Below are 13243 nucleotides of genomic sequence, written 5' to 3' on the forward strand. Positions count from 1 at the left end.
TGATGATGATATTAATAATAATACTTGTAATAGTAATCTATTCATCCACCTGTGACAGTCCATTTCCTGTTTCTACATTGTAACTTTTACTCATCCTTGACTACTGATTGACATCAAGGGTCCCATCTCCTTAAAAGAGTTAATGAGTTCTCACCTACTAAATCCTTTAAAATGCAGCCTATTAAAATTACTAGTGAAGTAGTTTTATATTTATGCCTCACTTGTTACTATGTGAGAACTTGTGTGTATATGGGTGTGCATATGCTTGTTTTGTGCCTCTATGGGGCTGGGGTTCTGTCACTCAATTTTCTCACTCAAGGCTGGCTTCTGTCTGAACCACAGGTTCACTTCCAGCTTTTCAATAGTTCAAGATGGGAGGGAAAGGATGATAGGAAAAAACAAAGGAGGAGTTAACAATGGTCGATAGGAAATTTACGCATTACCTTGCTCATGTAACTGTAACCCCTCTGTACAGTATTTTTGCAATTAAAAAAATGTACAAAAAATGAGAAAAAAATCTCATGAATATTCCTGCCTGAACTAGATTTGAACTGCAGTCCTCCAGAGTAATAGCTATGTGAGAATTTTTAGGGTAAGGGACTCTCTCTTATCTTCTGTGTATCCCAAGTAACTAGCTAATAGTATCTAGCATGAAGAAACAATCAGATAGTGAATAATTGAAGAAAAGAATGAAAGAAAAATGAAAAGATGGGGCTGGGAAGGTGGCTCAGTGGTAGAGTGCTTGCCTTGCATGCATGAGGCCCTGGGTTCGATTCCTCAGCACCACATAAGCAAAAAGAAAAAAGCCGGAAGTGGTGCTGTGGCTCAAGTGGTAGAGCGCTAGGCTTGAGCTGAAGAACTGAGGGACAGCGCCCAGGCCCAGAGTTCAGGCCCCACAACTGGACCCCCCCCCCAAAAAAAAAAAGAATGAAAGAGTTATTAAGTGGTGGTTTCATGAAATCCTAAAAAAAAATAGGGAAAGAAAATATATAAAATAATAATAGTTAAAGTATGTGGCAGGGCTAATGCTAATGCCTTATTTGTGCTATGCCTGTTTTATTTTCTCAACAACTCAGTGTGAAATAGTCTACCTTTTTGAGGTGAACTCACTGTATTGTAGTTCAAGATTGATGAAAAGTGTCAGACAGGTCATAAACCTGGTGACAGGACAACATGACAAACAATGTGACCTAGCCTAGCCAGTGAACTCTGCACACAAGGAGGAACATTTCCTCTTAGAGAGCAGACAGTTCCTCATTACTATGCTATTTTCTGATTTATTACACAGTGAAGAACCCACTAAGTTTTTTTATCATAGTATATTATAATTAATAGTTTGCTTTGGGACTACTTTGGTGACTAGGTAAAGGTCAAATTACGAGGAGCAGCAAGGAGTTTAAGCAGGCCCTTGTTATAGTTTGGATCCTAGGTATGCCCTTAACAGGTTCGTATATAAATGACTTGCCTCCATGCGGTGAAGCTATTGAGAGACAATTGAACTATAAGGACTCTCCTTTCATCAATAATTAAGCCATTGATGGTTTCATTATTTGTTGGCAATAGAGGAAGGTAGTGGACACTTCGGAAGTATTACCTAGCTAGAGGAGAAGTAATTTATTAGAAGTTTGTCTTTGAAGGATGTCTTGTTTCTGATTCAACCCCTTCGCTCTCTGCTTCCCAGATGCCATGAGGCAAAGAGTTCCAACCCGCCACACCCTTCTACCATGGCGTTTCTGCTTCACAGGGGCCCAGAAACAATGCAACTAGTGGACCATGGGCCATGACCTCTGAAACCGACTTAAAATAACTCCTTCCTCCTTCAAAAGTTTTTTCTCTCAGGAATTTGTCACAGGGACAAAAAGCTAACTAACACAACCTTTTACCTGGAATTATGAACAAACAAGCACCATGGTGACCCTAGAAATAGAAAGGAAAAAAATTGAATATATTGAATAGGAAAAAATGACAGAAAGAGTGTCATTAGGAATTCATTTATTCAAGTGTTCATTCAAACATAAGTAAGAGTCTTCAGTCATAAAGGCACTGAGGTCTTTGAGACAGAATCTAATTTGAGGAAGATGTGAAATGCTGCTATATTTCATTACAATTTTGATATACTTTAACGTCCACTTAAAAATCATGAATGGGTGAATCAAGATCAGTGCCCAACCCATTTCTCAGTCCTTCACTTGTAAAGTAGTAAGAGTTTTCTTAGGTGATCTCAAGGGTTATTGTCTTCTTTAAATTTATAACAACCTCTACCATTTCTTTTCTCCTTAAATTGGGGGACCTGAAAATGAATATCTGGATATTTAAACACATTGAAAAAACATACATATAATACAAAATCTTTCCCAGATTTGGGATGTCCAAATGGCATTTTCTAGTTTCTAGGGTTTGGAAATATTTGTGACTTAGTAAGGTTAAAATTGCTCAGTATATCCAACTGACCTTCCTTTATCTCATCATCATCATCATCATCATCATCATCATCATCATCATCGTGTAGGATGGGGATGATCTGTTTTCTATTGGGGTTTCCTGTAGAGTCATTTGATAAGATAGGTCTTCTGGTCCCTTAATTTCAATATTAATGACATACCCTTTATCAATGACCAAGATATATTTCTATTTTTGACCAGTGCAGGTATATTTCAGGGTCTTAAAAGTTCTGATCAAGGTACGTTATAAACATGTATAAAAATGTCATAAAGAAGCCCATTGTTTTGGGCAACCAATATATACTAATTAAAATAAAATTTATGTCAGTTACTATTAGTTAATGTCAAACTTCAAGCATCATGCCAGTCAAGTCTATGATTGTAGCTACTCAAGAGACTGAGATCTGAGGATGATGGTCCAAAACCAGCTACACAGGAATGTCTATGTGAGTCTTATCATGAATTAACCACTAAAAAGACAGAAGTGGAGCTGTGGTTCAAGTGATAGAGTGGTAGCCTTGAGCCAGAAAAGCTCAGGGTCAGTGCCCTGGCACTGAGTTCAAGCCCCGGCACTAACACAAAAAAAGCATCAAACAAAATTTATGAATATGATTTGCTAGCACACAGGAGCATTAGGAAAATGTTTTTTTTATTACATAGAACTCCTACTAAGGAGTTTTATTTCCCTACTCTTTCCTGTCATAGCTTTACCATTTCAGGTCTTACAATGAAGTCTTTGATCCAGTGTAAATAAATGCTCATTCAAGGTGATAGATAAGGATGTACTTTCAGTTTTCTGCATGTGGATAGCCAGATTTCCTACTACCATTTGTTAAGAGGTTGTCTTTCTTTCAGCCTATGTTTTTGGTTCCCTTATCAAATATTAGATGCCTGTAGGCTAATTCACAGTCCAATTAAATAAAATGTTAGCAATCGGGTACTTGCAAGTGAAAGATGGGATCAAGGGGAAGGGGTAGACAAATTAAGAAAAAAAGGTGGGAAGGGATGGGAAGGGGAAACAAAAGAGGAGGCAACAATGCTTAATAAGAAATGTACTCATTACCTTGCCCATGTAATTGTAACCCCTCTGTACAGTATTTTCTCAATAAAAAAATATATCAAAAAAAGAAAAAAAGGTGGAATACAAAAAATGAAATTTAATGCCTATCTTACAAAATTAAGAAAATTTAAGAAAGGGGTGAGATTAGGAGAAATTGAGAAAATGATGAAAGGGTTCACACTGATCAAGATTCATTATATTCATATTCATTACATTAATGAATGGTAACTCCTTTGCATAACTATTTAAAAGTAAAATTAAAGGAAATGAAGTACAGGAGGTCCATTCATTTGAACAACACTCATAAATACAAATACTGACACAGCAACAGACATACACACGCATACACATTCCATGTAGGAGGATTTGAACTCAGGCCTCAGGTTCCTTGGCTTGCTTACTTGGCTAATGCTCTACCACTCACTTGATGCTAATTATTTTGGAGATGGAATCTGGTAAATCTACTTGCTCATACTGGCCCTGAGACACAATCTTCTAGCTCTCAGCCTCCAGAGTAGCTAAGATCACATGTGTGACCTACTAGTACTCAGATAAAAATATTTTCGAATATTAATTATGAATACACACAGGTGTCATGTTAGGCATCGGTTATAACAGAGCACAGAAGAGACAGTCTCTGCCCTCCCTGAGTTTATAGACCAGAACATATAACTGACAGGTAATGTGGGCACTGCCTCAGTGACTAGGAATTTCAGATAGAGAATTGTTGAGTGAAACAAGGGAAAGAAGTCTGACTAGGCAAAACAGGGGTGTTGGCACAGTAAGAAATGTTAGAAGGGCATTATTTTTTTAGGATGGAGATTGAAATCTAGATAATTGTCAGCAAGGAAATCGTCAGCTGTCAGTAAAATGGTGAGCCAACAGAGTGAAAGGAAATCCTATAGGACATTCTTGAGATGAAAGCAGTTCATCTTAGCTCCCTATAAACAGGCAGAGGTGAGACTTGACTTAGTTGTGGGGCCAGCTAATTTGAGACCATGTTGAAGACCACAGGTGACATCCCAAAGGGAGTAGCAGATCACTCAACGGAAACCATAAGCGAAATTGATTTGTGCATTCAAGCAATTGTTGCTCAAAGTTTTGGAGGAGGAATGAGTGAAAGTAGAGAGTGTATTCACATGCACATGCATGTGCCTGATTGGAAATGCTATGAATCTAGGTGGGAAAGAAATACTCTGTAGTGAATTTAGTTAATTCAATAAAGAATGGGGAAACTGGGATACTTGTGTACCTTGGTGAAATCATCCTTCCTTACAATCCACCTGTTAAGCGGCAGCAACATGTTGAAAAAGTGACACAAAACTTTCCTAGCCATGATAAAAAGATTTTATTCATTCATTTATTTATTTTTTGCCTGAGAGCCAGAGTCAAACTTGATATCTGATGCTTATGCTCATTGGCTAGCTCTCTACCATTTAAGCCATACTTCCAACCCCCTGGGCAAGGTTCTGAACCACTGTTCCCAGACAACTGGATATTAAGACTCAGAAAATCACTTCCCAAGACCAACCAACCAACTCAACAATTCAAATGAAAATATGAGATGCTATGTCAACATCAAAGTTATACAACAATAGTGTGCTAATTCACCTCAAAGTGTAGTTACTAGTATTACCGTGAATAAGGTCTCCTCATTTTACTAGTGTGCTCACAAAACAGCACCATTTTTGTCACATCATCAATCACACAATGACTCACTTTGGTAAATTCAGCTCTTTCTGTTCAGATAGAATTAAACAAGTATTGCTTTTACCTATTAGACAAAGTCACCGAGAGTGTAAAACACATTAATTCCATAGGCATGTGTCTAGGGAAGAGTAGAAGAGTTAACCTCTCTGTTATTGAGGAAATAGCATCTGTTATTCATTCATTTTGGACAACAACAGTTGTTTTTCAGGCATTATTTCTTTGAGTTCTGGCAGCTAGATTCAGAAACACACCCCAGCACAATCCTTCATGACCATTCTAATGAATCATCATGTTTCTATTCAAATATGCTGAAAAGTGACCTAAGATATGAACAGAAATTGAAAATGGACTATTTTAAGCCTTCCTTGACTTGTGTATTTTTCCCTAAGGGATATATACACAAACTAAAATACCTATGAATATACTATTTAGATTGAAACTAATTAGATCAATTGCCCATCTGTGGAAAGTGCTTGTTCCACATAGTAGGCACCACATTCTTATTTTTACAAAAACAGATGAGTGACAATAAGTATAAGGTGATAAGAAAAGTTGAGGAAGAATGACTTCTTTAGTATTTCGTTTTTTTTTTTTTAGCTTTTTATTTTTTATATTTAATTTAATTTTATTTGTGAACATACTGTACAGAGGGGTTACAATTACATGGGCAGGATAATGCGTACATTTCTTACCAAGCATTGCAGCCTCCTCCTTTGGTTTACCCTTCACATCCCTTAGTATTTTGTTTTTTATTTTGAGTTTACCTACTAGAAGTAAGTTTTGAGAATAGGAAGATGTACTGTCAGTCTCTGTGTAGAATAGGCTTAAGAGGTTTGTATGTTAAGTACTAAACCAGAAAAGAGAAAGACCAGCAGAAGGACCACCTTCTCATATATCAAGACATTTTCTTGATAGGGGAAAATGATGAAAGGGGCAACATGATTAAGCTGGACTGTACTCATAAATTGACGTGTTGAATTGACACCCCTTTGCACAAGGAGTAAAAAATAAGTTTAAATATCTGAATGACTTTAGAGCTGGTCCTGAAATTGCAAAATGCACCTGGAGGGTAGCTGTCTGCTCTCAATGGAGTTGGACTCACACAAGCTCTGGAGGAGATGAACGTTTTACAGGAACAAAACGAGTCTTTTATGAAAGAGGCAAAGTCAGATGCATGAGGTGACTGAACCCCAACCATTGTTATTTCAGTGCTGTTTTTTTGTTAAGTCCTTAATGCTGCACCGACATGTTGCTGCAGACTAGAGCTCTCAGCTGGAACATGTTAGCATCTTGCCAAATGCCTTATGATTTCCCAGGACTATGGGAAGTGTGTCAGTTCAATCATGAAAGGACACTTGCTACTTCCATGAGGCCGAGAAAAGATGAAGGCTCAGACATTTCACAGGATATGAGACCTCTGAAGAGGCTATCAAAATGACCATGGAGCATTCAATCTTATTTTTTAAAAATATAGCTGACACCTTCTACTTGGATGGAAATGTGAGCAGCTGATCTGCCAAGTTCTGGAGCATGTCTTATCTTGACTTCTGCTAGATACACATGTACACACACACACACACACACACACACACACACACACACACACACACACACACACACACACACACAGACATTGCCAGGCTTTGCCTGATTGTGAAGTTAAACATCCTCTCTGTCTCTTGCTACCTCCTTGATTTTAAATTTACAGATATTCTTGAAAATAACTTAGAAGGGCTGGGGTTTAGCTCATTGTCAGTATGTTTGCCCAGCATTCACCAGGGACTGCTTTTTACAACACTGCAAGTGACATCTGACAAACAAAACCCAGGAATAATTACCTGGCTGAAGAATACACTTTGATAACTAGAAAGGACTGTTTTTCTGTACTGTGTGTCAGGGTTCTTGCTTTTTCTTCTAGGCAGAATTTACAATCATATCATTTCCACAGCCTATCTATGGATAATATAGTCAGCATTCTTTTTTATTAATAAGTTTTTTATTGTGAAAATATGGTACAGAGGGGTTACAATCACATGAGCAAGGTAATGAGTACATTTCTTATCAAGCATTCTTGCCTCCTCCTTTGTTTTTCCCCTACCATCCCTGCCCTCCCATCTCCACGACTACTCTCCCCCCGACCCCAAAGTTGTAAAGTTTGTTTTATGACATAGCATCTTGTACATTTCATTGGTGTAATAGTCAGCATTCTTATGTTTAAGTGTCTTTTCCTAAAAAAGATAAACAAAAATGTAAAAATTAACCATAAACATAGAATAAAACCTCAAGGCAACATGTAACAAAAATGATAACTATGGTTATGTGTGGGTGGTAGATGTGTGACTTTATTCCTTTCTTTGTATAGTAAAGAATAGAAGGTCACACAGGACAGAGAAATAGCACATTTCTTTTATTTTGAATAAGTTTAAGTTAAACTGCTGACAACTTCCATCTCGCTAGAATATTTAATTCCAGGCATTAGTGAAACTTTCCTTCTAGTTTCCTGAAAACGTTAAGTCTAAAATATTTTATATAGGAAAAATTTTTCTAAGTAAAAATAAAGTGACTCATTCTGATATTAATTTATGAAGTGGCAGCTTGAAGCTTAACTTATAAACGGTAATAAATCTTCTTAAGCACATACTATGCATTGCTTTAAATTTTTTTATATAAGACTACCCATGAATCAATGTAATCTCTGAATCACTATGTATAAGCTACTAGGCCCTATAAGTCTGTGAATCAAAGATCTTACACAAACTACCTTCTCTACCATTTGCTCCATGACTATTTCCCAGAACTCTGGCTGCACCTGCTATTTACCTAAGTGATAAGGTTGTTAGTACAATCTGAAAGCACAGATCAATTGGATCCTCTCTTCTTGTCTGAATAATTATCTTTCTCATAATTATCCAGGAGGATTGGTCTGCATCAACATAATTGAGATAGGTGATGGAGGAAAGTGGAAGGTGAGACCAGTAATCTCCTTTTTTTGTACTTACGCAAATATAATATACTCCATGCTTTAGTAGTTACACAAACTTAAAAACATTATTTGTCAATGGACTGTAACATTATAGTTTAGAATGGACAAGAAAAAAATGGTCCTAGCCATAAATACTGAACACCAAATATGACACTATATTTTCCCTAGTTTAAAAATGAATTTGTTACCTTTCTAAAGTATATTTTGAAAATAATACTAATCATCAGGCAAGAAAACAAAATGTAGTTGCATCTTATAATAAGGTTTTGGTTAATAACAGCTCATACATGGTAGTAGTCTCCTAAGAGTACAATAAAGCAGACATTTTCTTCTCGCCCAGTGATGCTGTCACTCTGGAAGCATCTTAACACAATATAGTATCTGCGTTTGTGGTGATGCTGGTAGAAATAAATATTGTTCTGACTTGCATGAAAATAAAATATATGAAATGAAGCATAGAGCTGGGTGCTGATGGCTCATGCCTAAAATCTTAGCTTCTCAGGATCCTAAGATCTGAGGTTTGCGGTTCAAAGCCAGCCCAGGAGAAAAGTCTGTGTGACTTTTATCTCCAATAAACTATAAAAAATAAAAATAAAAATCTGGAAGTAGAACTGTGGCTCAAATGGTAGAGTGCTAGTCTTGAGCAAAGAAAGCTCGGGGATAGTGCCCGGGCTCTAAGTCCAAGCCCTAGGATTGGCACAAAAACAAAAAGAAAGAAAGAAAACAATAAGCATTGCACATTATACTTATGTGCTGTGGCTTATGGTTTATAATGATTATCAGCCACTGTTTCTAGTGTATCATTTACTGTATTGTACTTTTATCCTTATTTCATTATAGCTTTGTCTTGTTTTATCATTAATTTACTTTTTAAAAAAATTACCCCTTAAACACATCTCTAGGCAGGTGACTCAGGAGGTGTTCCAGAGGAAAACCTTGATGCCCGGGGCTGTCATCTCCATGCGTGTTACTGCCCTCCAGACCTTCCTGTGGACCAGCAGGTCAGAGTGAGAGCCAGTGATATGGACCATGTTGACCCTGTGGAGGCCTAGGCTCATTTCTGTAGGTAGGAAATGAAAAAAACAAAACAAAACAACCAACCAAACAAACAAAAAAGAAAGGGACCAATGAGGCCAACGGTTTGGATTGAATAGCAACTCTTGCTATTCAGTCTTGGGTAAAGCACCTATACTTCAGAGAGCTCACAATGCCCCATCCTGAGAGCAGCATGACACCCTGCAGGCTGTGGGAATGCAGCCAAGACCTTCCAGCCAGCATTCCACCCAGCATTTTGCCCCAGCACACATCAGGGGCAGCGTGCAGTCATAGGATATGTTCTCCATACCGGGAGGGCTTTCATCCTTAAGCAATCACACCTGCCCTTCTGAGGACGTAGAAGACACAGACAGTAATGCTAAATCTCTTTCTCCCTCACATTGTGTTCCCAACTTTCAGATGGCAAAATAAATCCCAAGGAAGATTAGACTGGCTTACTTGTTTGGGCATACGTTCTCAATGCAAACAGCAATTTGAAGACAAATGGTCTTAGGTATATATTATTTGAAGACAAATGGTCTTAATCAAATGATGTTAAGTATATATTATGTATAAGGCATTCATTTTCTAATCGTAAGTTAAATTTCTGGATCATTGGACTTATACAAATTACCTTCTGTTCTGTGTCATGGCTTAGTAATTTAGTTTATTTTATTCCAATTTTTTTTTTGGGGGGGGGGGCGGTCGTGGGGCCTGAACTCTGGGCCTGGGCACTGTCCCTCAGCTCTTCAGCTCAAGGCTAGCACTCTACCACTTGAGCCACAGCGCCACTTCTGGCTTTTTTTCCCCCCGATTATGTGGTGCTGAGGAATTGAACCCAGGGTCTCATGCATGCAAGGCAAGCGCTCTACCACTGAGCCACCTTCCCAGCCCTTGGTCCAATTTTTATCCATCTTTTTTCAAAATCTTGATGGGCCCTCTTCCGCTCAGCACCTAGTACATTTGCTTGACCCAGTTATCATTGTGGCTTCTCCAATACTCCTAGATCTAGAACCCCATAAATCGCTACCTCCATCGTTCAGTCTAACCGGCTGCAGTCCTGAACACCAGCTTCACAGCGTCCTTCTTTGCTAAGATCTAAGACACCAGAACACACCCGCACCAATCAAATGTGAAAGCAAACCAGTGGAACCAATTCAAAGCATCTTTGAAACTGGGAACTTTCTCATTTACTTGTGTCCAGACCCCTGGATGAGTTAATCTGACCCCCAAGCATTTCTAAACTTACCTCCAACTCCTCCAATCCCTCCTCTTTCTTCTCCCCTGACAATTTCTTTAACACCCCTTCCACCTCTTGCTTCACCTCCTCTCCCCACAATTCTTTTCGAATTACCTTTGCACTCATTACACAACCACTAATTACTGCCTCTACCTTTTCTGCTTCCACTTACCAGACTACTCACCAAATTTCATTCCTGGTTTCATGCCCCAGTTTGGATTTCTAAGTTAATTTAGTCTATTTTGTGTATTTCTTCATTACAGAATCTTACTATTCAAGGCACTTATAATAGTATTGCCATTTGTATCTCTCAAACTTCATACATCAAAATGTTTACCCTATCCTATTGCATATTTGGTTTGCTCTCTGTTCAGAGCCTGACAATATGCCTTTTCATTGTTCATCACAGAACTGGGTGATGCGTTGTATACATTGAGTGCATAAATAATTTACTCTTATAGTGATTCAAATACTAGTCTTTTCTAGTAATAACCCCGTGGGTACATCGAGAAATACTCCTGTACAGTTTATCTGGGTATCAGATTCAGGGTATTAGTTCAGTCAAGTTACTCTGTGAAATTAAACCATCAATATTAGCTATTAATTGAGAAATATTTAAGTTGGTTGTTTTCCTTAATGGTCATATTTTATGAGTAAAATAGTTGGGCCATTTTGTTAAGTTGCAATAAATTTGATTTGGAAATGTTTTATAACAGCTTTGAAATGTATCTTTTTTCCATCAGTAAAGGGACTCAGAACATTTCCACCAATAAAGGAAACTTGGAACTCTATCAGTAAAGGGACTTTTTCCATCATCTGTAATCTCATGTACTTGCTCAGCATTTTTACTCATGACTAGCCCTCTACCTCTTGACCCAAAGCTCTATTTCTAGCTTTTATTTATAAAGAGTCTTTCAGCATTTAGTAATTTAAAAAATACTGGAAATCCACTTAGCAACAACTGTTTCTAATCAGGTTTACCTTAATACAATGAGCCTTGTTTATTGTCAAAAGTACATTAAAATTCCAAGAGCATAAATATTTTTAAAATTCTGTGAAGTGCTTGCAAGTCAGCCTATGTGCTGAATAACTGGGCTGGTGCCACTGTGTGCAGTGAATGACAGCTGAACAAGCACTTGCCTTACCAAATTTAGCAGGATCTTGGAAAGCAGAAAACACAGTTGTCAACCCAGAGCTACAAGTAGGAAAAATGAATGAATGAACACAGAGAAATTCAATTTGTTGTCAAGAATTTTCTCAGACACGATTTTCCTATAGCTAAGAGTTTCTGTTGTGCATTATGGCTATTTTAGCAGAGCAGATCTTCCCATGTGGACAATAGCACTGTATAAGTAGCCATATAGTCAGGGATTTTGTGATTGAAGTTTTACTTCTACTTTTCTTGATAGTTAGATGGAATATTTTAAAAGTGTAATGTTGTAAGTTGATTGGCAATGGTCTGGCTGGGAGGGGTAGGACAGTGAACTTGTATTGTAGGAAATGTGTTAATGAAGCCTTATGATTTAAGAGGACAAAAGATATGCCCATTTTTGGATTAATGGTCAAACTGAACTATATGTAGGTATTAGGGAGACAAGAGTATAGATTTATATTTTAACAGGATAATGAAAAGGAAAAAAAATGCAGATTGAAAATGGAACATCTAAGCTGCGTACCAGTGACTCAAGTCTGTAACCATGGCTATTCAGGAGGCTGAGATCTAGAGGATTTTAGTTTGAAGCCAACCAGGGTTAAACAAAAATCTACAAACTCTATCAATTAATTAACTAGCAAAAAGAAAGGCTAGAGTTGTAACTCAAGTGGAAGAGTGCTGACCATGAGCAAGCAGGCTGATCAAGGAAGATAAACAAGCATCCGAGGCCCTGAGTTCAAGTCCTAATCTTGTCAGAGAGAGGAAGAGAGAGGGAGGGAGGGAGAGAGAGAGAAAGAGGGAGAGAGGGAGAGAGAAAGACTATTATTTTTACTTTGTAGGACAAAGATAACTTCAACGAGATATTCTTCAGATCTAGTTCTTATTGTTCATAAAGATATATTTTCATTATAAATATAATTTTTAAGTTTGTGATACATACATCTTAATAGGGTCCATTTCTCCCTCACCTCCATTTAGTTTCATATTTCCAGGAATTTTATTAGGGCTGTAGGGGGCAAAAAAATGTAAATTCTGTTTACTATAATATTGGGGGGGGGTAGTGCTGAGCTGAGTGATTTTAGGGTGGAAGGTGCTATGGCTCATGCCTGTAATCCCAGTTACTTGGAAGTTAGACAGGAAGAGGGTCAGGGTTCATGAACTTCTTGGGCAATAATTAGAGTTCCTCTTCTCAATATCTAAGTTGGGTGTGGTAGCTCACATTTGTAATATCAACTATTCAGGTGGCTTAGATAAGAAGATAATGTCTAAGGCTTACCCCATTCAAAAGGGAGATTTTACCTGAATAAACAACTAAAACAAGAAAGAAGCCGGAAGCCTGGATCAAGTGGTAGAGCACCAGTCTCGCAAGCACAAGATCCTGAGTTTAAACCCCAAAACTGAAAAAAATAGAGAAGGAAATAAAAAGAGAAAAGAAAGTATTTTTACCCTCGGTATCAGAAAATAAACAATAATCTTCCATTGAGGTCATTGAGCTCCTCATGTCTTATGAAGGACAAGTGGAAAGAGGGTATATTAATATGAAACCAGTCTCCCACCACTGTAGAACAAAACATATTTTTCTTGGATAACATGTCTAGTACTATGAATATATATGCATGAA

This window comes from Dipodomys spectabilis, unplaced genomic scaffold, assembly GCF_019054845.1.
Source record: "Dipodomys spectabilis isolate Male_0828 unplaced genomic scaffold, ASM1905484v1 ptg000019l, whole genome shotgun sequence".
NCBI lineage: Eukaryota > Metazoa > Chordata > Mammalia > Rodentia > Heteromyidae > Dipodomys > Dipodomys spectabilis.